This window comes from Lontra canadensis, unplaced genomic scaffold, assembly GCF_010015895.1.
Source record: "Lontra canadensis isolate GAN:19392208 unplaced genomic scaffold, GSC_riverotter_1.0 scaffold26, whole genome shotgun sequence".
In the NCBI taxonomy this organism is placed as follows: Eukaryota; Metazoa; Chordata; class Mammalia; order Carnivora; family Mustelidae; genus Lontra; species Lontra canadensis.
Window position 1 is genome coordinate 21766611 of NW_022631020.1, and position 23736 is coordinate 21790346.

At 36.6% G+C, this 23736-nt stretch overlaps 1 protein-coding gene across 3 annotated transcripts in view; it reads left to right on the forward strand.

The window, feature by feature from the left end:
• KLF12 (Kruppel like factor 12) overlaps positions 1-23736 on the forward strand; it is a 422424-nt gene that overhangs the window by 233291 nt on the left and 165397 nt on the right. Inside the window, exon 4 of one of the 3 annotated variants that reach the window (XM_032864256.1) lies at positions 14556-14594. The exons of the other annotated variants lie outside the window; for them this stretch is intronic. The gene's annotated coding sequence lies outside the window, so the exon portion shown is untranslated. The remainder of the gene's footprint in view (positions 1-14555; positions 14595-23736) is intronic. 3 annotated transcript variants of the gene reach the window in all.

Consider the following 23736-nt stretch of genomic DNA (forward strand, 5'->3'; position numbering starts at 1 on the left):
TTAAGGAGCAGATAAAGTCAGAACTGAAGAGGGAATTGGTGAATGGAAGGATATTTTTAAGAATTACAAATACAGAGAGAAAAGGAAATAGAAATGTAAAATAGTGGTTGAATGTACTTGTTTTCAGACTTTGCAAAAGGAAGAAAACAGAGAAAATGAAGGCGAGCCAGTACTTGAAAACAGGTTGGCTGAGAACTTTTAGAGCTGGTAAAATACCTCAACTTAAAGATTCAGGTTGTACCAAGTATCCCACGTAGGAGAAATGAAAATGTGAATATGGCAGTATTTGTTAAAAAAAAAAAAAAAAAAAATCTCTATCCTTTTTTGGGGGTGCCTGGATGGCTCAGTGGTTTAAGCCTCTTTCTTCGTCTCAGGTCATGATCCCAGGGTCCTGGGACCGAGCCCCACATCAGGCTTTCTGCTCAGTGGGGAGCCTGCTTCCCCCTCTCTCTCTGCCTGCCTCTCTGCCTGCTTGTGATCGCTCTCTCTGTCAAATAAATAAATAAAACCTTTAAAAAAAATTTTTTTAATCTTTTTTTTGTGTGTGTGAAAACATTTTGGGACTAAAGAACTGGAATCGGTGACAGCAGCTGAGAGTTTGGTTTTTGTAATTACTAGTGTAATATGGTGACTTGAATTAATGGTATAACGTAATGATGAAGATTCAGTCAGTATCCATTTTGAGTCAAATTCCAATTCATTAAAGGAATGATCTGATATGAAGGTACAAGACCAACTCAAACAGGGACCTTTATTCTGGATTTTATGACTGGAACAATCGAATTTAAAAAAGCTAGGAAGGTGAGATGAAATAACTGGGGGGAAATAGAGATGCTTCATTTTAGATAAATCTAGTTTGGGGTAGTGGTGGTGGCGCCATATTGAAAATTGCATGAGGAGAAAGCATCTTTATAAACATTTACAATTTTACTGATGTTTAGTCTGAAGAAAAATGTATTAAACCTACAAAGTTTGTTTTATTATATATCCAGAGTTTGAGATACTCCTTTCAGTGGAGCATTCCTTAGTGTTCTCTGCTTTTCTGTAGGTTTTACAATGATAAAATGAAAAGGGGACAATACAATGTAAGTTCAGTTACTAAATTAATGGGTAATTAAATCTCTGGAATTAGAATTTCCTTTTCAATATAATTTAACAAGGACAAGATTACAGGAACTAATACTTGTAGAAATTCTTGGACTTGGGCACAGATACTTTGGTTTTACTCTGCACTGTGTATTTCTAAAGTTGTACTGTTAGCTACCTAGCTTACTAATTGACCAATGGAACAATTCACTATGATAGCAAGATATTTCAGCAGAACCTCATGAAAATTTAGAAAGGTTTAGTGCTGCCTCACATTTTCGCTAGGCCAGAAACAAAACAAAAACAACCCAAAAGCTTTTACTTGGACAATAAAACAATTACTTAGAAGTGAGAGGTGATTGAATAATGGAATTATGGTTAATAACAGGTTAAATGTGAGTAATGATTAGGTTCCTTCTAAAGGGAGGGGAAAAAACCCCTTCAGTGTCTCTAAAATTGTATGTGACTTTTTCATTTATAATATTTCATCAAGTATGCCTTAGAAACAGGCTTACAACCTCTGTGTAATAGGTCTCATGTAGCCATACAAACAAAACAGAGAAGGAGAAGGAGAGAGAGCGTGTGTGCACAGAGGGGAGCGGGGAGGGGCAGAGGAAGAGAGAGAATCTCACGCAGGCGTCTACTGAACAGAACCTGCCACGGGGCTCGATCTGAGGACCCCAAGATCATCACCTGAGTCAAAATTCAAGAGTCGGACGCCCAAATGACTGAACCACCCAGGTGCCCCTGGCACAGGCTTTTTGAGTCTGACAGTCCTGGGCTACCGGATTCTATGTATTCCTTTTAGGCTTCTCAGTTTGAACTACTAGGAAACCATCATTATGGCTCCCAGGGCCACCATTTGGCCTGTGCTTGGCTCGTAGACATTGCTGTTAAGTTTGCCTCCCTTCCTCTCCCACTGATGGGATGTTAAAATTATATCTCAATGTGTTGCTAGTACCATAGAAAATAAAGGTACAAACTCAGACACTGAAATCACATGACAGCCCTGTAATAAATAATCCAGAATATAGTGACAGTAATTTTTATGATCATCCTTGAAATGAAGTGACAAAATTTTCTCAGGGGTATTTAGGATTTCTGACATTATGTCCTTTGGCCTCTTTGGAACCAAAATTCACAGTGAGCTAATGGAATGAAAATTAAACAAACTGAGTGAGTAATAAGAAAAATACAAATGGGAAATCCTCGTTCTGTCACTTAACTGATGTTGATAAAGTTAGGTAGTACCTTATTCTATACTCTCCAATAGAAACTGCATTTGCTATATTGTATATTGAAAAATCCAAGGGAACCAAAAGCTTTGGAGATGGTTACATAAATTAACTTGGGCATCCCAGAAAACAAATCTGTTACATTTGTGCTAGGTGCAACTATAAGACTGGGTATTATTAATGACCCTTAATAGCTATAATTAACATGTAGAACCTTTAACCATGTCTGACATTTTTTCCCAAAGTCCATGGTCGAGAATACTTGGTTTATTTCTGATCTATTAAGTCTGCATTTCTAGTCTTCTCTTTGCCCTTAACTGCTGTCCAGACATTTGAAGGTTATTGATTGTGTTGTAATTGTCATTAGAAAATATCTGGTTATTGTCCTTCTTGACAACTTTGTTGTATTCACTAGTATATCTTTAGTTTGATTTTGTTATGTGCTGGGTCCAAGAGCGGTGGAAGATTTTGAAACTTCTGAGGCATTAACTTTTCCACATACCCAGTTGTTAAAATTCAGTTGATCTACGTATGTGAGAATTGTGTGACTTGAAATATGGATAGCGAAACTTTGAAAAAATAATTACATAGTCCTATTCTTGAATTTGGCTTGAGATACAAACCCTGTTCTTCTTCGTAATAACATGAATATCCTAGAAAGATGGCCAGATTTTGATCCCTTTAGTAGATTTTCAAGTATCGTGTCAAATTTATCATTCCCTTTTATTTTCCTTGTACTGCTCTACTTAGAGGCTTATCATGTATTTGTGGAATGCCATAATTAATACAACTTCAGTCTCTGTGGTTAATTTTAGTGTTTATTGCCCATCTCTTGATGTGAGGATCACTTCATCACCGTCTCAGCGTGTTCTGGCATACTCAGATGCCACACACAGACAGCATCTCTCTTTAAAAAAAAAAATGGTATTGCTTTAAAAATTAATATAGCAATTAGGCACTGGCCAAGTGAGAGGCTATCTTCTTTTAAGATCATGTTACATAAAAACTCTTGTTAGTACAGATGAAAAAGCATAAGGTCTTGATTTGTGGGCCAACTTTTTTGTTAAAAAAAATTATAGAGATAATTTTGCAGTGGCACAGGCAGAGGAGCTGATCTGAATAAGGCAGCTGTATCCTATTAGGATTAACTAGTGAAGACTGTACAGATGGATGCCTTAGTGGGTCTCCAAAAGAAATGACACGAACAACAACAACGACAACGACAACAAAAACTCAGGATCATATTGCTGGAGCGTACTTATTTTTCGGTTGCTCCTTGTGTAAGACTGGCACCGATCGTAGTGATATCTTCTCACTGAAAGTAGTGTAGGGCGATTGATGGATTAGGTCTTTGGTACTTCTGCAGTAAGGAATTTTCTGTGAGAATAGCATTAAAAGGAGAGGAGGAATCTTTAATGTTTTGGATTTAGCAGTGAATCATTACCATGTGCTGACAAAGTTTCTTCATTGTGTGGAGAACATTTTAGAATGAAATGTGTGGCTATCATGCTAAATAAAGTAACACCTAAAGGAATACCATAATGAAATCTGGAGAGAACACAGGCTGTAGAGTTAGAATTATTTTTATTCCCTGGCAGCCCTGTGATCACATCTGTGAACTTAGGCAATCACTTAATCTTCCTGAGCTTTGGTCTCCGCTTCTGTCAAAATGGAAGGATACTCCGATTCTACCTCCATCCCTGGTCGTATTTTAGAAGTAATTGAGAGAACGAATGTCAGAGGCCCTGTTGTAATGCCTGAAAATCTTAAACAACTTGGGTGTGGGAAGTGACTAAGAAACACCTTGCCTCCCTCAGAATAGTTCAGCATTAAAATTTTACATATTTCCCCCTCCCCCCCCCCACTGAGTTTAAATCTGTAACCCTTCTAATGCTCTTCCCCATTCCTTCCTTCGTTACCTGCGCCCTGACATAACATCTGCATTTGGGGATCATAAAAGCCCCAAGTAATTATATTTTTGTTATTTTGCTTTTTAAATTATCCTTTATATTTAGTTAGAATGTTGTGTTTAAATGGTCTTAAACATGCATGGAAATAAGCACTATAGATTACCCAGTTCCATTTTGTACCTGTGGTTCCAAAAGGTAGGCCACAGATATGTAAAATAAAATATCTTTTAGCCATTAGTATACCTTGGGGAAGTTCATCTGATTCTTGTAAAAACAGCCTTTAATTACAAAACAGTATTGCAGTCTCCCCACCCTCCAGTGAAGTCTTCTTAAAAGGTTTTTCATGTTTGGGTTAACATGACGAGATTTATTTCCCTGTTTCACAACTGTGGCTGATGCCTTTACTTTAGGAAGGCACTCACCCTTGAGCTTAGAATGAAGAAAAGGGATATGGAGAATTCTTTGCTGATCTTTATTGCTTTGCCGCATTATGGAAGTTTTCAATTGAGCCAAGGGAACAGGAACCCATTAGTCAGGGGCTGCTGTCACGGAGAAGATTTGTGTTCTCCATTTTGGGGAATGTTTTAGAACTGAGAACCACATATCATTTATAACCATCAGGACAGGGTGAGTTATCCTATAATTTGGGCTAATATATACCCCAGCCCAGCCACACACACACACACACACACACACACGTGCATGTGCCCTTAATAGCAGGTTAATGTGGAGGTAATGTTTCATGCTGAGGACAAGGTGGCCTAAAGATATTTCTATGGCAACAGAAAGGCCCCTACAGATATCTGTCTTCTAAACTTGCCTTCGTTTATTAGAGGCTGCCTGTTCTACAGACTGTAATTATCATTAGGTAGAGAAAAGGTTGTTGAACGTGGGTGGACTGCTTGGCTGAAGCTTTCTGACTGATTTGTTTAGCTCAGCTTTGAAATAAATTTCAAAGGAATATTAAGAACCTGAGATCATTGTGCTGCTTGTCTCTGTAGGTGAAGCCATAGCTAATTATAGGATGTTTGCTGAACGTGGCTCAAGTTTTTGGACAGACAACATCTAAACAGCAACACAAAAACACAATTAAGGGTGATCTATGTTAAACTGTTTTAGCGTGTGTGCAGTTATACTGTTTAGAGAAATCTATTATTTCTTGTAGGGGAAAAGATGCTTCAATCAGAACAGGCTCTGAATTAATCAAGTTGTCATCGGAGTGTTTTTGCAGGGCTAACAGTCTATGATTCAAAATTTATCTTCTGTTTTTACAACTAGGACTTAGAACTTCCAAGATTTTCCTTGGTTCTTGGCAGAAAATTTATAGCAGATGGGCCAACAGAAATCTTACTCTGATTAGGACGTGTGTGGAGTGTTGCGTACGGCTGCGTTCAGAGTCGTGAGCAGTGCACTGAGTAAGCCAGTAGAGTGTCCTTGCTGAAGGAAAAACCTGTAGAAATGAGGCTCATTTTGGTAGCACAATTGAATTGTCTTAACTTGTTTCAAAAGTTGTATTGTTGCAAAATCCAATTTCTTACCTATGTATGACTAGTTTTTCTTAGAAGTCAGAAACTATGGTAGTTTCAGAGTCCGTAATCTATGTATTTTGTGAGATTTTTTTCAGGAGTAATAACAGAGCTGCAGAAGACTTTATTTGCGTACCATGTAATCATCTCATTAAGGCATAGAACCCTGAATGAATTTCACTGAAGTTGAAAATTATTGTAAAATGTAATATATTGAAAAACATGTATTAAAGGGGTTAGGATGTGTTCTTACATTTTGGAGACACCTGTTTTGCTATGTGACTAGCAATTAATAAAACTTATTGGAAAGAGAGGTGGTTAGGAACAGAAGGATTCGGCTATTGAGTATTAAGGAATAGCTTAAATAAATTTTGTCTTTAATATGTAGAGATCTAGCAAGTCATTTCCTCCCTTGGGTAGTGTACTTTCATGTGTATGTCAAACCCCTTATGATGACAGATCTCTAATCAGTTTATTGAACAATCTGAATTTGGTCAAGTATTAACGTGGAATTACTTTATATTTTTCCTGAGGCCCCCCGGGCTCGCATTCCTATCCCTTAATTGACATTTCATTTTGAAGGTTTTCTGTAACTTCTTAGTGAATTTTAGTCATTTCAGTTTCATGCTGCAACCTCATACCCAACTTTAAGCTCTTTTCTTTTACAGATGGCTTGGAAGAGGAAAGTGAATTCTGTGTTTTTACTTCCTTCTTATTTCTCACCTTGGCATATATCTCAGAGAAGGAGAAGGAGGTGGTGTTGGTCTCTGGGTCAACTTTCATTTCCTTCTTTTAATAGGTGGGAATAGGGGGTAGGAGGGGAGAGGGGCAGTAATGAGATAGACTCCACAGTTTGATCTGGCTTGGTCTCCTTAACTGCCGATGGCCTCACTGATGCAGAGTTTTCCACATGGATGATGATCACTTTTATTGCCCTTTCTCAGAGAACCTTCCAAAGCCGGGCAGCCATGTTTCCTTTCAGCCTGCCATTCATTGGTCCATCCCTCCAGCACCCTCTCTGGGCAGAATGCCTCTGGTGGTTGGCCTCCTGAGCAGCTTTGGAGGGTAGGACATCTGGTGCTGACATAACCTTTTCGCCCCACCTCCTTCAACAGCTGCCATTAGAAGAAGCCATACTTCATGGCTTCTTCCCACTGCTGTTGCCTTGTGTGGCTGGATAACTATTCTGAGGTGCCAGCCTAGCTTCCTTTTACAGTGTCCCTTAATTCATAGGACCCTCACATAATGTAAAGCCAAGAAGTGGGAGTGTGGGCTATGTGCTCATTCCACCACCCTTCATTACCTATTGGTCTCTAATTTCTTTTACCCCGTTTTTGGGTAGGTAGAAGGGTAATCAATAAGTGTATCACCTAAATATATGTTCAGCCAAGTCTTGAGATATCAAATTTCCCCTTCTTGAAAGTATTGTCATATTTATGGTAGATTTTGTTGTTGTCCATCCCATTTACCTTTGGTTAAATTAATCCTCCTTTCCCTGCCCTGATAGCCTAGGTAGAGGACAGTTGACTCTCTGATTCTGTCCTTTTTCTCCTAACTTTTCTCTTAAGAACTTAAGAAGTGGGCCAGACTCAGATTATGGTTATGAGTAGCAGAGTTTTTTCAGCCACATTTTAAAAAGCCCCGAGGGAGTTGTCTGGCGGCAGAGATTTATGATTCTGTTTAAATAGGAAGTGGCTTATCTTTCTGTCTTCAGCTTTGGGTTAGTGGACAAATCGAGTACAATAGAAAACATCCTACAAATGTCCTATAATAAGGCTTTCTTTAAAAAAGAAGAGGTGCCTGGGTGGCTCAGTGGGTTAAAGCCTCTGCCTTCGGCTCAGATCATGATCCCAGGGTCTTGGGATTGAGCCCCACATTGGGCTCCCTGTTCAGTGGGGAGCCTGCTTTCCCCACCCTCTCTCTCTGCCTGTCTCTCTGCCTACTTGTGATCTCTCTCTGTCAAACAAATAAATAGAGTCTTTGAAAAAATAATAAAGATTAAAAAAGACGAGGGGGGAGAAAAAAATATGCATTGCTGCCATTTGTATCTGAAAATTATTAACCTGATGATCACTTTTTAACATAGGTTAATTTGCCCTTTGAACGTTTTGCAATGTCTTTTTGGCACAGATGATACAAAAGGGGAATAAAATTTTTAGTAAGAATAAGAAAAGCACTTTAATAGGAAATATACATTAGGGAGGGCTGTTTAACCCAAATTTTAGAGGTCAAGTTCTCTATCTTAGAGGAAGTGAAATTTAAATTCATGACTAGAGGAGAAATAGGAGTTAGGCAGGTGGCGGGAACAAGGGAGAAGACTTCACCGGCAGGGATCACTATCTTCCCAAGGGCCCAGAATGAAGAGGGAACATGGAACCTTGAAGGTCCAGAATATTCCATTTATAGGGCAAGTAGGGGCTGATAGAAGTGGACTAATGTGATTGTAAAGAAATAAACAGAAACCGTATCATGAAAAGGGTTTGAAAATTATCCTAAGAAAATTGGAGAACAGATGAAACACTTGAAGTAGGGGCCTGATGTCGTGAGACGTGTATTATAGAATGATTGCTGCTACATTGGGAGATACGAGACTGAAGAGGACAAGAGGACAGCAGGACACTGCCCTCGCTACATGTGTTTGAGTTAACAAAGTCAACTTTCATTTGAGGCAGTCTCTCCCCACCCCCCCCATAAAAAAGCTTTATTAAATGATTTCAGTATGTTGCAAATGTGATATTCTCTCCTTTCACCATGACTTAGAAATTTTAAGGTGATTTTGCCATGGGAAGCAGATTGAGAACACAAGTGTGAGTGTACATGAACTTTACTATCATGTCAAAGATAGACATGCCAGATCTAAAAGTAACTATTGGTTTCTCAGGTCTGGTGCATTTTGAGATTAGATGTGGAATATGACACAAGCCTTTGCTCAAGAGAGGAATTTTTTTTTTTTTTTTTTTTTTTGTATTATCAGTTTAGAATTTTTAACCTGATAAAACATAGAATAAAGTGGAAGGCTTCACTTTCACAAACAATCCAATCTGTCATTCTCTTCGTGGGGAACTAATCATTAGTCTTTGTATTACAGCAGGAAAAAACTTGAGTCCATCGTTCAGGGGCCATGTTTATGGACTTAATGAATCTCCAAAAACAAAAAGAGTTTTTAGGTTCTAGGGTAAAGAACAAAATGTGACAAGAATTGCTGTTTCTAAAGAAGAGAGCCTAGATTTAGAGAAATTCTTATTAGATCTTGAAATGCTTCAAAAAAGAAGTGAATTAGATGGAGGTGAAAACTGAGAATCAGATCTAGATTATGTTCTAATGATTTTTATATTAACTATATATATACATATATATATGTATATATTTATATATATTTTGTAGATTAAGCTGAAAATGCCACACTTTTGCTATCAGCTTTTTATAATGTCTTACAGCCTTGGAAGCTCGCTGGTTCTGTGGCGGGGTTCCACAGTCGTCCTCAGCATATGGCTTGGCACAGACTGGACATTCAGGAAGTCTTCCCTTCTGTCACAGTTCCTTTACTTTTGCTCTCAGTGTGATACTTTGATTTCATCAGAAATTGTTTCTCATCCAAAGATATAAAATCAGTTAATTGGGGACTATTTGTTCAATATAATCTATTATCTGAGTTCTAAGGAACTCATCAGAGGCAGCATGTCTTGTCTTACAGCAGATAATTTTGATATTACTTCTTTTGAATGTGAAGTATGCTTGGAGCATGATTCCTCAAAAACCCATCTTTGATTGTAGCCTCTTGGTATGTTTCCCTTTTCCAGCATCCTGTGGTAATTTCTCACTGACCTATTTCTTAATGAACAAACTTCAGATCTAGGGCTGCAAAACTTGCTAACCTAACATCAGTACTACCTTATTTTCCATTCTGGTCAGGTCAGTCCTTTGCTGTGTCCTGTCATTCATTCTTCTCTGGGGTATCCCTGACTCTCCTCCCATGCCCGGGTACTGCCAGCCATGGCTGTACATGGCTGTTCATTCGACACATGGCTCTTCATTCACTCAGTGACCTTTCTGTTCAGTGTCAGCATTACTCACTGCCCACCGTGAAGACAGTAGGTTGGCTGCTATGGATTAAGGCACGTGATTTCCTTTTCTCATGTCTCAGGTCTTGAATATACTTTCATATGGGAAAAGTTCCATTGCCCAAACCAAACAGACAAGGGAATAATTATGGTGTGTGAAAACTCCTACCTGGTTGGCAGGCGGAGATGTTGGCTAAAGTCTACTAGGCATTTCTGCATACCATTGGAAAAAATTACTTAACTTTCTGGGTTTTGGGTGATTTGTTTTTGTTTTGTTTTGTTTCTCACTGTAGAATGAGGGCAAAAGAGTTCTAAGTTCTTTAGCAGTTCTAGGATATATAAAAATAAATTCCTTTATGATCCGAAGTTAAACTTTAAGTAACCTCAGCCATTTAGGATAGCTCTGAATCTGGAAACTGAATAAAAGCAAGGATCTGGCAGTGAAGAAGCAGCTTCTCATTCATTATCCAGCAGGGGTGGAACTAGTGAGGAAATGGTGAAGAACCACAGATCCAACTCAGACTGGGGCTGCATGGCTCATGAACAGGGGGATAACCACAAAGAAAGACTTTCGCTGGTTGGCTTTCTTATAATGCCAAGGCATCTTGGATATAAGCCAAGAAATATGGGAGGATTAAGAGGAAAAGGAGACAGAAGAATGAATAAAAAGGAAATCCATTGTTAAAGAAGAACTATTACTCTATAATCCTCTCAGTAAATCCTGACATTTGATAGAATTCAACAGCCATTCCTTATAAAAATACTAAAAAATGGAACTTATATAATATTGGAATAGAAGTTTCTTCTAACTAATAGCATGATATTTAACGGAAAAAAATAACAAGAGTTTCCATCAAAATCAGAAAATAAACAGCCTATTAGCACAATCATCATTATTATTACTATTATTATATTTTGTTTTAGAATACCTACTCAGTGTCTACATGGAACACAAAAAGAGTAAGCAGTGGATAATTTTAGATAAATATTTCATTAATTCAAGAGAATGTGATTGAGTACCTCAAATTAAAGAAAAGAGCGGTTAGAGTTAAATGACTTGAATTCAGTAAAGTAAGGGTGCTTGTAAAGTAAATAGCATATCTATGCTCCATTAATAGCTAAATCAAAAATATAATGGCGTTCATGGTGGCAACCTATTACAAACTACCTAGACATAAATTTTTAAAGAATAAAAAAGGCGATGAGATTAGGGGATCCAGAGAGTCTCTTAGATCCCCATAAGCTCTAAAGCCTGTACTCCGTAACCTCCTTATAGGGCATTATTTCATTGCTGGTCTGGCTGGGCACATATATACACATGTGCTCTGTGTGCCTGCATGTGTGCTCACGTCTGTGGTTTATAGACATCTGGAAAGTGAGGGCAGTTTTACAGATTTTGAGACTCAAATTGCTAATTAGTCATTACTGAAGACTGAATGTCTCTTAGCATTATCCATTCTGTTGCAAATTATGTTTTCCAAGTTCTCTTGCCCCTTGGCTTTTCAAGAAGGTTGACCAGTGGGAGACATTGGCAGGCAAGTAGGAAAGCTAAACGAAAGGAAAAGTAGGGTTCTCTCTCTTTTACTTGTGCAGCATTTTCTAGCAGTGGCTGTCTCTGTCTCCCAGCTCCTGGGGCAGTCCCTACTGTTGTTCCAATTCCATTCAAATGAAGCCAGCCCTGGACACTTTCAACATCCTTTCCTCCTTTGTCTTTCCAGTTCCTGGGATGAGAGTGGCTCTGGGGGTTTCTTGTGTTGCTAATCTGGGTTACTTCACTATTCTCGGAGCTCTGTTGTCACCTGTATTAAATCTCCTCTTTTTAAAATACCCAGTGTGGCACCTGTCTCTTTACTGGACATGATTTAGAGAAACCCACTATTGTGTTTCTTTCTTTCTTTTTTCTTTTTTTAAATCTATATAGATCAGTATCTGGCATATAGTAAACACTCAATATTGTTGATTGAATGCATTCTAAAACAATGAGGCTGAGGAAAAATGAGCTGATCAAATTATTTTCAGATATTCAGCTAATGAAAAGATCTGCACCACACACATAATTAAATTAGATCACATGGATTGTGTTTATTTAGTCATTAGAAAAGAGATTGGAAGGTGCCCCTCTTTCTGACCCAGTGCTAATTGGAAGAGTAATGCAGAGGTGTGGGTCATGGATTTTTTGAAGCATGCCTTTTTATAATTAGATGTTAGGAAGTTGGCTTTGGGGCTGAAAAGCAGTCAGCAAAATAGGAAACAACTAGAGGGTTTTGTGTGTGTGTGTGTGTGTGTGTGTGTGTGTCTTTTGTTTTTTATTTTTGAAGTTCTCTCTCTTGATCACTATATTATCTGAACACATTTACATTGGCAGCAAAAGTGGTTGATTTCAATCATCTGTCTATTTTTTTATTTTAACAAAAGCAATATGTTCTTGATATAAGAAACACTCAAAGATGGTTGTGGCTAAAAAATAGTAGCTTCACCACACTTATCTCCATCCCCACAGAAGTAACCAAGGTAGGTGGTGCATTGTAACAGCAGGATGGTCTGTGCATATATTAAGAATATGCAAATTGCATCTTGCAGAACATACTCATTTGTAACTTTTTTTTTTCTTAACTGTAGAAGATAACTGAGACATCTCTCTCTAGTGATTTGTAGCTCTAAGCCATTTATTTCAATAGCTGTGTAGTACCCTATTGTATGGATATAGCTTAGTTTATTTGTCAGACTCCTAACTGATGGGCATTGGATTTTTGTGGATGGCTTCTGCCCTAGCAGATAGCAATTTAGACAAAATAGGAGTTTGATTGTTTTGTGTGTGTGTGTGTGTGTGTGTGTGTGTGTGTGTGAACCACCATAGTTCCTAATATTCCTATTTCATATAAACATTTTATCTGCCAAAGTGAATAAAAACCTTAGTGGCTATGATCTTAGAGTGTTCAAATACAACTAAATATATGTGTAGTCATTTGATTGTGACATTTTAAAAAATGTTCACTCAAAGTTCTTAACCAAAATTAGTTTTATTACTTGAGAACAGTAATACTGTTCTGTTGCTGTAAAGAGTTAAGAGTTGATCCTGAAGAAGTGAGATCACTAGGTTTTTGTGTTTTTTTTTTTAAATAATTGTACTCTCTTTGCCTTCCATCGTTGCCCCATTATTTTCTTGGGTTATTCCAGAATAATGTTTAGGTTATGAAACAGTTCAGAAGAGACTTCTGATAGAGAAGACTTTGTAGATTTTAAAACAAAGCCTTAGTAAGATATCCAATCCAGAGTCTTTGAATTCTTTTTTTTTTCTAAGATTTTATTTATTTATTTGACAGAGAGATAGATCACAAGTGAGCAGAGAGAGAGAGGAGGAAGCAGGCTCCCCGCTGAGTAGAGAGCCCTATGTGGGGCTGGATCCCAGGACCCTGAGATCATGACCTGAGCCGAAGGCAGAGGCTTAACCCACTGAGCCACCCAGGTGCCCCAGAGTCTTTGAATTCTTAACTTAATACCATTAAAACAACAAACTGGGCCGTAAGGTAAATTCTTGCCACCGAGTTGCTTCTTGTACTAACACAGAAACAAGAAACTGTGAATGAATGCTATTGACAAATCAACCACACCTGACAATACTAGGAAGCTGTATTCTAGAAGGTTAGTGACTACTTGGGCTTTTGAATTCAACATTTCAAACCTGTAATTGAATATTTTAACTTTTTTGTTGGAAGATAATTATGTTATTATGTTACGTTGCTCAGGAGTTTGTCATGATTACTCTGCCTAACTAATAAGAAAGAAAGAAATGATCCAGAAATACAAGCTATCAACAGAAACTTCATGAGAAATGAAACTTACAGGAAAACTGTAGTTTACAAATTTTTGCCTTTCTTGTCATCTACACATGAAACAGCAGCTACACGTTCAGAAGAACATAAAAGTTGATGTATATAAATGGGTCCTCCCCAAGAAAAGATGGTAATATCCGCATTTTGGTTAAGAAGGCAAGAAAATGCATAATTACCTTAGAAATGTTTCCTTCTAAAGCCAACTTTGAGCATGATTATTTGGAACATGTACTTGTCCAAAACCCATCATCCCCTATGGTTCTTGAAATCTGTATTTCTGGGCCTTCATTTTTAAATTTCATTTTTTTAAGGCAGAAGTAATTCAGTTACTGCATGTATTAATATAAGAAATTATTGAAGAAGTGACCTTTATTTGTCCCATCTGTAATGTATTCAGCTGTTAGAGGACAGGAGATGGTTCTTACTCTAGGTCATTCTAGGCAAGTAGGATTTTTATCCTTATGTAGCAGCAATGTGGGAGGCAGTCTGCATTTTCTGAAATATGTGAAAATTTATTTTAAAAGAACATTTGATTTTTAATATAAAAATGTAAATCTTTGGACCAAAGTTTATTCTTGTAATCTTCCCTAACTTACCCCTACTCATGAAAATATATTTATATGTATGTGCGTGTTTCCTAAACAAGCTTTTAGCTTTCTATTGGAAGTATTTCTGGTTTTGTCCTTTCATTTTTAGTTTTCATTCATGTGAAAAGAAATGTTAGAATAGTCTAGGAAAATACATTCCATATTTTGAGTTTTCAGCTAAAAAGTTAGAATTCAGATTCTTTGACATGTTTACAAGGGTTTTGAGCTTTTTCAAAAAAATATGTATTGTTTCCGTTTTCAACATTTACTTTATCTTTGAAAGTGTAAAATTACTAGTTTCTTCTTAATTCTTTTAGGACAGTCCATTGGATTGCACATAGTTAAAGTCTATTGAAGTAAGTGTCTGTTAATTTTTTAAAACTTCCATTAAACAATTTAACTCTGTCTCCCTTCAGTCATCATTGCTTACAATTATATAATAACAACTCCACTTAAAATTATGTGATGTGATCTTTTAAAAATAAAACTTAATGGGATTAAATGGATTATTTTCCTTCATGAGAAAATCCCATTACCGAATGAATTTTTTTTGCTCTTTTAATGGAAAGAGTACTTCCGGTTAGTATCAGAAAGTTTAAGCAAACACATAGAAATTTTATAAGGTTAACTACTTAGTGCTTACTAGGTAAGACATTTTTGGTAATAATTTCTTGAATTATGGCCCAAAGTGATGCTAACATCATTGATTCTTAACACTTATATGAGGCAGAAGATAAAGATTCCAGTTTAGTGAGTAGGGATGAGTCAAAGGAAAATTATTGTTATTTATCTGATAATAAACTACAAACAAGACTAGATACTGTCCTTCTATGGCACGTTGAAAGACACTGTGTTCTCTGCCTCAGATATATTCATGGTCAATATTTGATAAGTCAATGATCATATTTTAGTGTTACTCTCAATTGAATTCCGTAAACCATTACTTAGAGGAAATCTTGTAAAAAGTAGGCCTATATATTCACTGTTTTAGTTAATTCTTTGCTTTTTATATTTGGAAAAATGGAAAACCTATTTCACATTAGAAAACTTCCCTCACAACCAACATTTTGAAAAGATGTGATTATATTTAGTTCCTTTTTTCTTTCAATTTTCTAAAAAGAGTAGCACAGTGACATTTTGTATAAATATTTTTAAAATTATTTTGTTGTTGACCCAACTTTACTAATTTTTTAAATTGTATTAACCCTTTATTTTACATTATCCTTGCTGATATTTTTTAAATATAAAACATCTCAGAAACTTAATTATACTATTGGGTCTTTTGGATGAAAGATAATCTTTCAAAACTTGATTTTTAAATGTGTGTATATGCTGACTTTTTTTTAAACAAGTGAAAACAAGTTCACTAACATGTGTACCTTTTGTATATGTGGGAGATATATAGAAACAATGGGTTAACTCCTTGATTTTCAAATTTAACCCACATATTTGTCTTTGGGTTTTCTATAGGTGTCTTAGCAATCAGGCATTAAAATCTTAGCACCTGGTCATTGAGAAGAAGAATAATTGCTTAGATTCTAAATTTGTATGTTGGAAAATTAAAAGGTTAACTTCTCAGATCTCTAGTTTCTTGATGTATATAATAAACATAGTTCCCTCATTGTAGGTGTTAAGCAGTATTGTCCTGCCTGTGTACCCAGGTGTTCAAGGACATCGCTATCACTGATGGTTAGAGTAATTTGAACTTTGGACTCCTAATGTCATAAGTTGTTATAAAGGAACTATATAGATAAAATGGAAATTTGCCTTTATAGATGTATGTGCACACATACATATACAGATACATATATACACACATACACACTTACATACATAGATCTGTACATTGATATGCATACTTATCTATAAATGTAGCTTCTGCCCACCTAGTGGCATTCTGTGCCTCTCCCCAATCTTCCGACTCCCTTTTAAAAGTAGGGCACAGGTGCATACTTTGATTTGGATTCCATTAGAAACTAGGAAGAAGGACTTGTGATATGAAAAGATTCTGACAAGTCTAAATAAATCAGTCTGGAACTAAAATAATCTGTGAAGGTCCATTAGCTTACGTGACTAGTGTGGTTCCTATGCTCAGATTTACAGAAACATGATACTAAAATTTTTAGTGTTCAGTGGTTTTTCACTTGTTGACCATATTTTCTAAATGACTTTTCCAAGTACAGTGGAGCCTTCATAGTTAAGCTTTTCGAAAATAAAGGAAGAGTACAAAGCATGACAGCAGCAAAGAATCAAGTGTTGAGTCCTCTCAAGTCCCCTAAAGTCTTAGGAGAGTTCTTACTTTTCAAAAGGTATTTAATTCTTGTAAGAAAGATTCATAAAGCATAAAAACATTTATTTTTTGTTGATTGGTTGTTTCTTTTTTGACAAGTCCAGTAAGTTTTGTGTATCTCTTTTTTCCATTTTTCTTCTTTTGGATATTACTTACCATATTATTTTTAAGAAACAGAAGCACAATAACCTTTTTAACTAATGCAGATGAAAGACAAAGAAAATCTATTCTTCTCCTGATAAAGTTTTCATGAAACAATAAATGATAGAATTATGCATGCTGAAAGTTGTCTTCAGTGCTTTGAATAGCAGCAAGATCTAATTTCCCCACCAAAAGCCTTCGTAATTCAAGGCAGCCTTAATGATTTAACAAAACTATTATAATAAAAATATTAAAAGAGATAACTTAACATCATTTCTAATGTCTAAATTCTTTTTATCTAAAAATTATAAAGTTTTTCATCAGATATTTAAATTTAATGATCAATATCAGTGTTTGTTTTATTACAAATTAAACAAATTTACAAAAAACCATCATATTATTATGCATTCAGTCACTTGTCAAACAGTCCTTTATTTTGGTTTGCCTGAGAAAACTGTTTCAGGATTCATTTTTTTTTAATTCATGGAAATAAAATTTGCCCAACTTTAGATAAATGTTTATTTGTTTACAAAGATTTTAAAGGTCAATTAGATGAATAGATGGATAGGAGTAGTATTTTAAAAATCAATTTAAACAAAACAAACCTTTTTAAAAAAATGAGATAACCTTTTTATTAGCTTTGCTCTCTTTAAGTTTTTTTCACATTATTTAGAGTGTGGATAGATGGCCTTAGACTATCCATCTAGATTAAAATTGGGCAGCCCATACTTCCTCAGTGGCCCACGTGTCACTGGATTCTGTTTTTGAAGATATTCGGTGTTTCTGATGCTGATTAATTATGTGAGTGTGTGATCAGAGCTAGTGAGTGAGTGATTTTGATCTTGACACTAACAAAATTTAAACCTTGATTTTCTTTTTTTTCTTTCTTTCTTTCTTTTTCTTTTCTTTTCTTTTTTTTTTTTTTTTAACATTTTGGCATTTTGAAGGTTCCAGTAGAGTTGTTTCTCTCTCTGGTGATATGGTTAATGCCATTATACAAGAAGAGCCCTTGCTGTGTACCCTGTTGCTACTAGTTAATTTTGTCATTTGGCTACAATTTAAGCACAGATTTTCCAGCACTAAGCGCCGATTTAATGCAGAATTAAAGGATGTCCTGGAAGGTAGCTAGAGAGAATCTGATAGAGTCTGTGTGCTCTGTGCTTGTGTATAGAACTGGCTTCTCTACTTAACTCTCTAGCAGGAATGTCAGCCCTCCAGATCCAGACTATCAGGGGCATATTGTAGGTAGCCAGAAGCTAGAATTTCAAAGACTTTCAACTTCGTAGCACTCCCATATGTTGGTGCCCAGTGACATTTGTCCCTTTTCTGAACCTGTTCAGCTGATGCTCCTGTAAAACCTCCAGTACTACAGCCCGTCTGAATGATTGGTTCCTTACCTCGTCGTCCCCATCTTGGTGTAGGTAGCACCAACTGTTGTTGAATTTCGCAAGCTAAAACTATAGGAGTTATCCTGGATACCCTTTGCTCCTTCATCTTCCACATCGAATTCATGACTTCTCAATATGCCTTACCTCTGAATTCCTCTCCACCTCTACAGTTTGCTCACCCAAACTGCACCGAGAGTCTCTTCATGGGTATGTAACTTCCATGTTTACCCCTCCAACCCATACTCTACGTAGCAGGTTTTTCTTCTTACTTAGAACTTTTCAGCATCTTTCCATTTCTCTTAGAATAAAAGCTATTTTTCATTCATAGTTCTAAAGTCCCTTGCTTGTCCCCCTCCCTGGATATCTCTTTTCCTGGGTATCCGACAACTTCTTCCTCTGGCTCTTACTTCAAGTCTTGATTTAAATGACCACTATCACTAATACTTCCATTACCTCCTATTTTAAAGTGCGGCTGCTACATTGGGCTGCTGGTGTTGAGAGCAAAGTGTAGAAGCAGGAAGACAAGTCTGAAGAATTCTTGAGAGTTGAGACTAGAGATGGGGGTGACTTGGACTAGGTTTGTGATATTAGAGAGAAGGTTCTGGAAGTTTAGTGAAAAGTTGTCACTGATGGATTGGGTTTTAGGGTTGATAAAAGAGAGATGGTTGTTTGGTCTGGAGCTCCTAAGTAGATGTTGATAGTGTAATGACATAGGAAGACTCTAAGAGGAGATGACTTTTTACTGGGAAGAGAAATTAAGAGTGTCATTCTGGGTTTGTTAGATTTAGATGCCAAGTGAAGATTTCAAATGCACTAATGGCTGTGGGGACCTGTGTTTGGAAATGAAGGTTTCATAGTGAATACTATATTGACAAATGAGATTTCATAAAAGAGTGTAAACAGAGTAGAGGGTGCAGGACTAACCCTGAGGAATTTCAGTACTGAAAGCTTGAGCACAGTACGTGGAGTCAGTAAAGAAGACTACCAGGTGCACAGGCAAAAACCCAGGCAAGTATGGTGCTGCAGAGCTCAAAAGAAACAAAATACTTAGCAAGTGATTATTCAATGTCGAATCTTATGAAACGTCAAAGAAGATGAAAATAAGCAAGTAAGTAATGGATTGGCAGCAAGGAGATCATTCATTGGTGGTTTTTTTTTTTTTTTTTTTAATCCAGTGTCTTGATAACAGATCTTGTAGCCAATATTGTGGTCACTGGTTCCATGTGGCTGTTTAAGTTTAAATGTAAATCAATTCAAATAAAATAATTCCTCAGCTGCACTAGTCCTATTTTATATGTGTAATAGCCACCTAGGGCTAGGGGCTACCATATTGGATAGTGAGGATGACTAACATTTTCATCATTGCAGAAAATTCTGTTGGGTAGTGCTGCTCCAGAAGGCAAATGCAGCTCTGAATGTACTCATCCTCTCTTGGTCTGGCAGACACCTGTCCCTTTGGGGAGGGGGTATGGCCAGGGGGAAGACCAGAGCCAGAGCCCTTGAAGCCTTGGATCCAGGATACCCATTCTAAAGGGGATATTGCCTGGTAGAGCAGTGAAAAAGGAAGTATGATTGGTTGAGAGGACAGTGGGAGTGATTATACAATTATTTTCTTTTCTTGACTATAAATTCTCAATTATTTTATGCCGTGTGGGAGGAGGTAAAGGACACTGGAGCAAATGGTTTTGGTGGCTTATGTTGTCTGAGAAAACTTGACTGAATAGTCAGTACTTAGGATGGTATGAAGATGAATAACATTCATATCCACAGAGGGTAAGGGGGTACTCTTCTGCTGAGGGAAGAGAAAAATACAGGTACAGTTGTGTTCTAGACATATCAACACATTTCATCCTCAGAACAAGTGTAGGAGGTAGTGTTGTTAATATCCTCATTCTCCAGATGAGAAAAGAGTTGCATCTTATTCTAAGAAATGAGACTGATAGGTAAACCGAAATTTTGTTTTGTAGAACTTTGAAAACCAAGGAGGGAACTTAAATTTTAACATAGTGTTCAAAGAAGACTTTGTTTTTTTCAACTGTATTAAATTTGGGGAAGGTGCCCTGGAAAGGTCAGTGCTTTCTCCAGTAACTTGTATCTATAATTAAGTTGGCTCTTGCTCCATTTTCTCAGAATTTGTCCTTTAGAGTGGAATAGCTACTCAGTGGGGAATAGGAATGTGGTTTATCTCACCCATTGTCATCTAATACAAGCCCAAATTTTAACTTATCTAACAAAATTTAACTTTGTCAAAATGTCACTTGTCTCTCAGAGGCAAATATCCTACCTTATGTCAAATTGTGCCTTGCAAGTGAATTTGCTATGTACATGCCTTTTTTTCACACTGGATTGGAAGTTCTTTGAGGTAAAGGTGGGTATGCATTTGTTTTACCCTGGAGTGCCCTGCCCCAAGGCTTGGCAAATAATTGGATGTTGACTAGATATGGGGTAGACTGAGTTGACTACTGTGTTTCGGCTGCTGAGTCACTTTGGGCCAGCAGTGCCCCCCTCCGCTTTCCTTTCATGCATAACCTTACTGTGTCCTTCCCTGTCCTATGTCTCCAGTTTACAAAAAAGGAAAAATCCCTAACTATACTACCTTGTATTCTCTGACTGAATGCCATCCTGCTTACGTAAGGCCCTTACTAATTTGGCAAGGACGTTTAAACTTATCTGTCTTCCGGAGCACTATGCCACACATTCCTAAGGCTGATATGATAAGAGTTGGTGCTTTGTCTTTTTCAACAAAGAGAAACTTTTCAGACTTCGATAGAATCACTCATTTTTTTCTCATGCAAATAACTGTTTTAATTTTTAATGAATTTACTGCTGTTCTCATTAAAGTTGCTTATTAGTAAAAAGATGTGTAATAAGCCATAATCTTTTATTTAATAGCTAACAACAAACTTCAAAAAGAATTAAAAAGAGGAGGCAATGTAATGTTGGTGTTAGCTGTGGTAGTTATTTGGAAAAGGTATTCTTAATTTAGTGGTCATCCTCATACTTTATTAATAATAAATTTTGTATTCAAGGTTGATTTCTTTTTTTTTCATTTCTCAGAAGACAGTTTACAAAGGCACTAATGTAACAATAGAATGAAAAGAACCATGAAGGATGAGTATGACCTCCTGCCATAAAGACAGTTTTCCTGAGTGTGAGATAGTTCCTTAGGTGGTTCTACATATGGTCCTTCCATAATTGTCTCCGTTCATCTTAAAATATATATATCTAGGGGTGCCTGGGTGGCTCAGTAGGTTAAAGCCTCTGCCTTCGGTTCAGGTCATAATCTCAAGGTCCTAGGATTGAGCCCTACATCGGGCTCTCTGCTCTGCTCGGCGAGGAGCCTGCTTCCTCCTCTCTCTCTCTGCCTGCCTCTCTGACTACTTGTGATCTCTGGCTGTCAAATAAATAAATAAAATCTTTAAAAAAATAAATAAAATAAAAAATACATCTATATATACAAATACATATTTGTATATACAAATATACAAATGAACTCTATTAATATATGTTAATTTATACTGCTTCTGGCTCAAAATATTTGCAGTTCTTTTAAAATTATTGTAAGATGACATACCAAACATTAGAAACATTGATTTAGGGTTTTATCATTGGTTCTCATGGTTCAAATACTGTCATTTTTATTTAAATCAGTTCTGAGCAATAAAATATGGGCTGGTGCAGTCCGATTACTTAGATTTTTTTGTCATTAAAACAGAAACTTGAAGTCTGTAAAATTGAGTCCTATATTTGACATTTCTCATACAGATTATTTTCAAAACACAAGTCTTATTTTTTTTTTAATTTTATTTTTTATAAACATATATTTTTTTCCCCAGGGGTACAGGTCTGTGAATCGCCAGGTTTACACACTTCACAGCACTCACCATAGCACATACCCTCCCCAATGTCCATAACCCCACCCCCCCTCCCAACCCCCCTTCCCCCAGCAACCCTCAGTTTGTTTTGTGAGATTAAGAGTCACTTATGGTTTATCTCCCTCCCAATCCCATCTTGCTTCATTTACTCTTCTCCTACCCCCCTTAACCCCCTATGTTGCATCTCTTCTCCCTCATATCAGGGAGATCATATGATAGTTGTCTTTCTCCGATTGACAAGTCTTATTTCTTAATGATTTAAAACATATTTCCATGTTTGTTCACTAAATTCATTTGCTTATTTTGAAATTCAGAATTAGTTATTTAAGTCTGCATTCATTTGATATAATAATATCCAAATACAAATTTGTTTATTTTAGTATATTAGTTTTCTATCTCTATGTCAATGTATTTTGAGTGACCATAATTTGGATGAAAGTCAAAAATAGCCCAAATAAAAATTATTGAGGAAGATAACCATCTGAGAAAATGTGTGTATCTCTCTCTCTCTCTCTCTCTCTCACACACACACACACGGAGAGGACTATTATTCATTCATAAGAAAAGAAGGAAATCCTAACATTTCCAACAACATGTATTTGACCTTGAGAGGATTTTATATTAAGTGAAATACATCAGAGAAAGATAGATACTGTATGATCTCACTTATATGTGGAACTTAAAAAAAAAAAAAAAAAAAGAGCCCATAGAAACAGAACAGTTTGGTGGTTGCCAGAGATGGGGGTTGGGAAGTGGGGGAAATGGGTGAAGGTGACCAAAAGGTACAAACTTCCAGTTATAAGCGAATTCTGGGGACATAATGTATACCACGGCGACTGTCATTAATAAGACTGCTTTACATATTTGAGAGTTGCTAAGAGAGTAGATAACTTACAGTTATCAAAGAGAAAAATAGTTATGTGGGTGAAGGATGCTAACATTATGGATATTATTTTGTAATATATACATGTATCAAATTATGTACACCTAAAACTAATATGGTGTTCTGTCTTGGTAAAACTAGAAAAAGATGTCATTCTGAAAATCCCCCGAAGGGTGGCTCCTTCTAGTGTTAAAGAACAGGAACTTTTAAACTTCAGGGTTCATCTGCAGTGGTCAGTATTTCTAGTGCCTGTGATGGATGTGGGGGTGAAATCAGAAGGGCTGAACCACAAAAGACAAGGAGAGCTAAGCTACTGCTGTCGTCATCAGGCAGAACACGTAACATGGTCTTTTAAAATGTAGCAAAGGCAAGATTAAATGAGCCAACAGAACATTACACGAGCCCATAGTTTTTAATTTCTGTTCATTTTTTTGGACAAAGCCATAAATCAGTCTATTTATTTGGAGTTGTATGGATGCAGAAGCCTTGGTCACCTGACTTCATCTTACATCTTTTATTAATGTCTTATAGGTAAAATAATTCCGCACCAACCAAGTTAAGATTTAGTTCCATCCCAGTATTAACACTATAAGTAAAAACCTGAAGAAAAAAATTCATGAGCAAGGATTAGGATCAGATTTCCAGAGTCATTAGTGAATTAGGATGGGAAAGCCAAGCAGAGAATTTTTTAATTTTCAGTATAAATCAGGTCTTATACACAGTGAACACTTTTACCTTTGCCTATAAACAACTTAGATGAACAACACAGTTTGCTTTTTTTAAAAACAGTTATAAGGAAACCACCGTGGTGTGCAAAAAAACAAAAACAAAAACAAACAAAAAACCTGGTATCTAATATATACAGAGGAAGCAAAGTTTATATGGCAATGAAACTATTTGAAAATCTTTTCATATGGAACA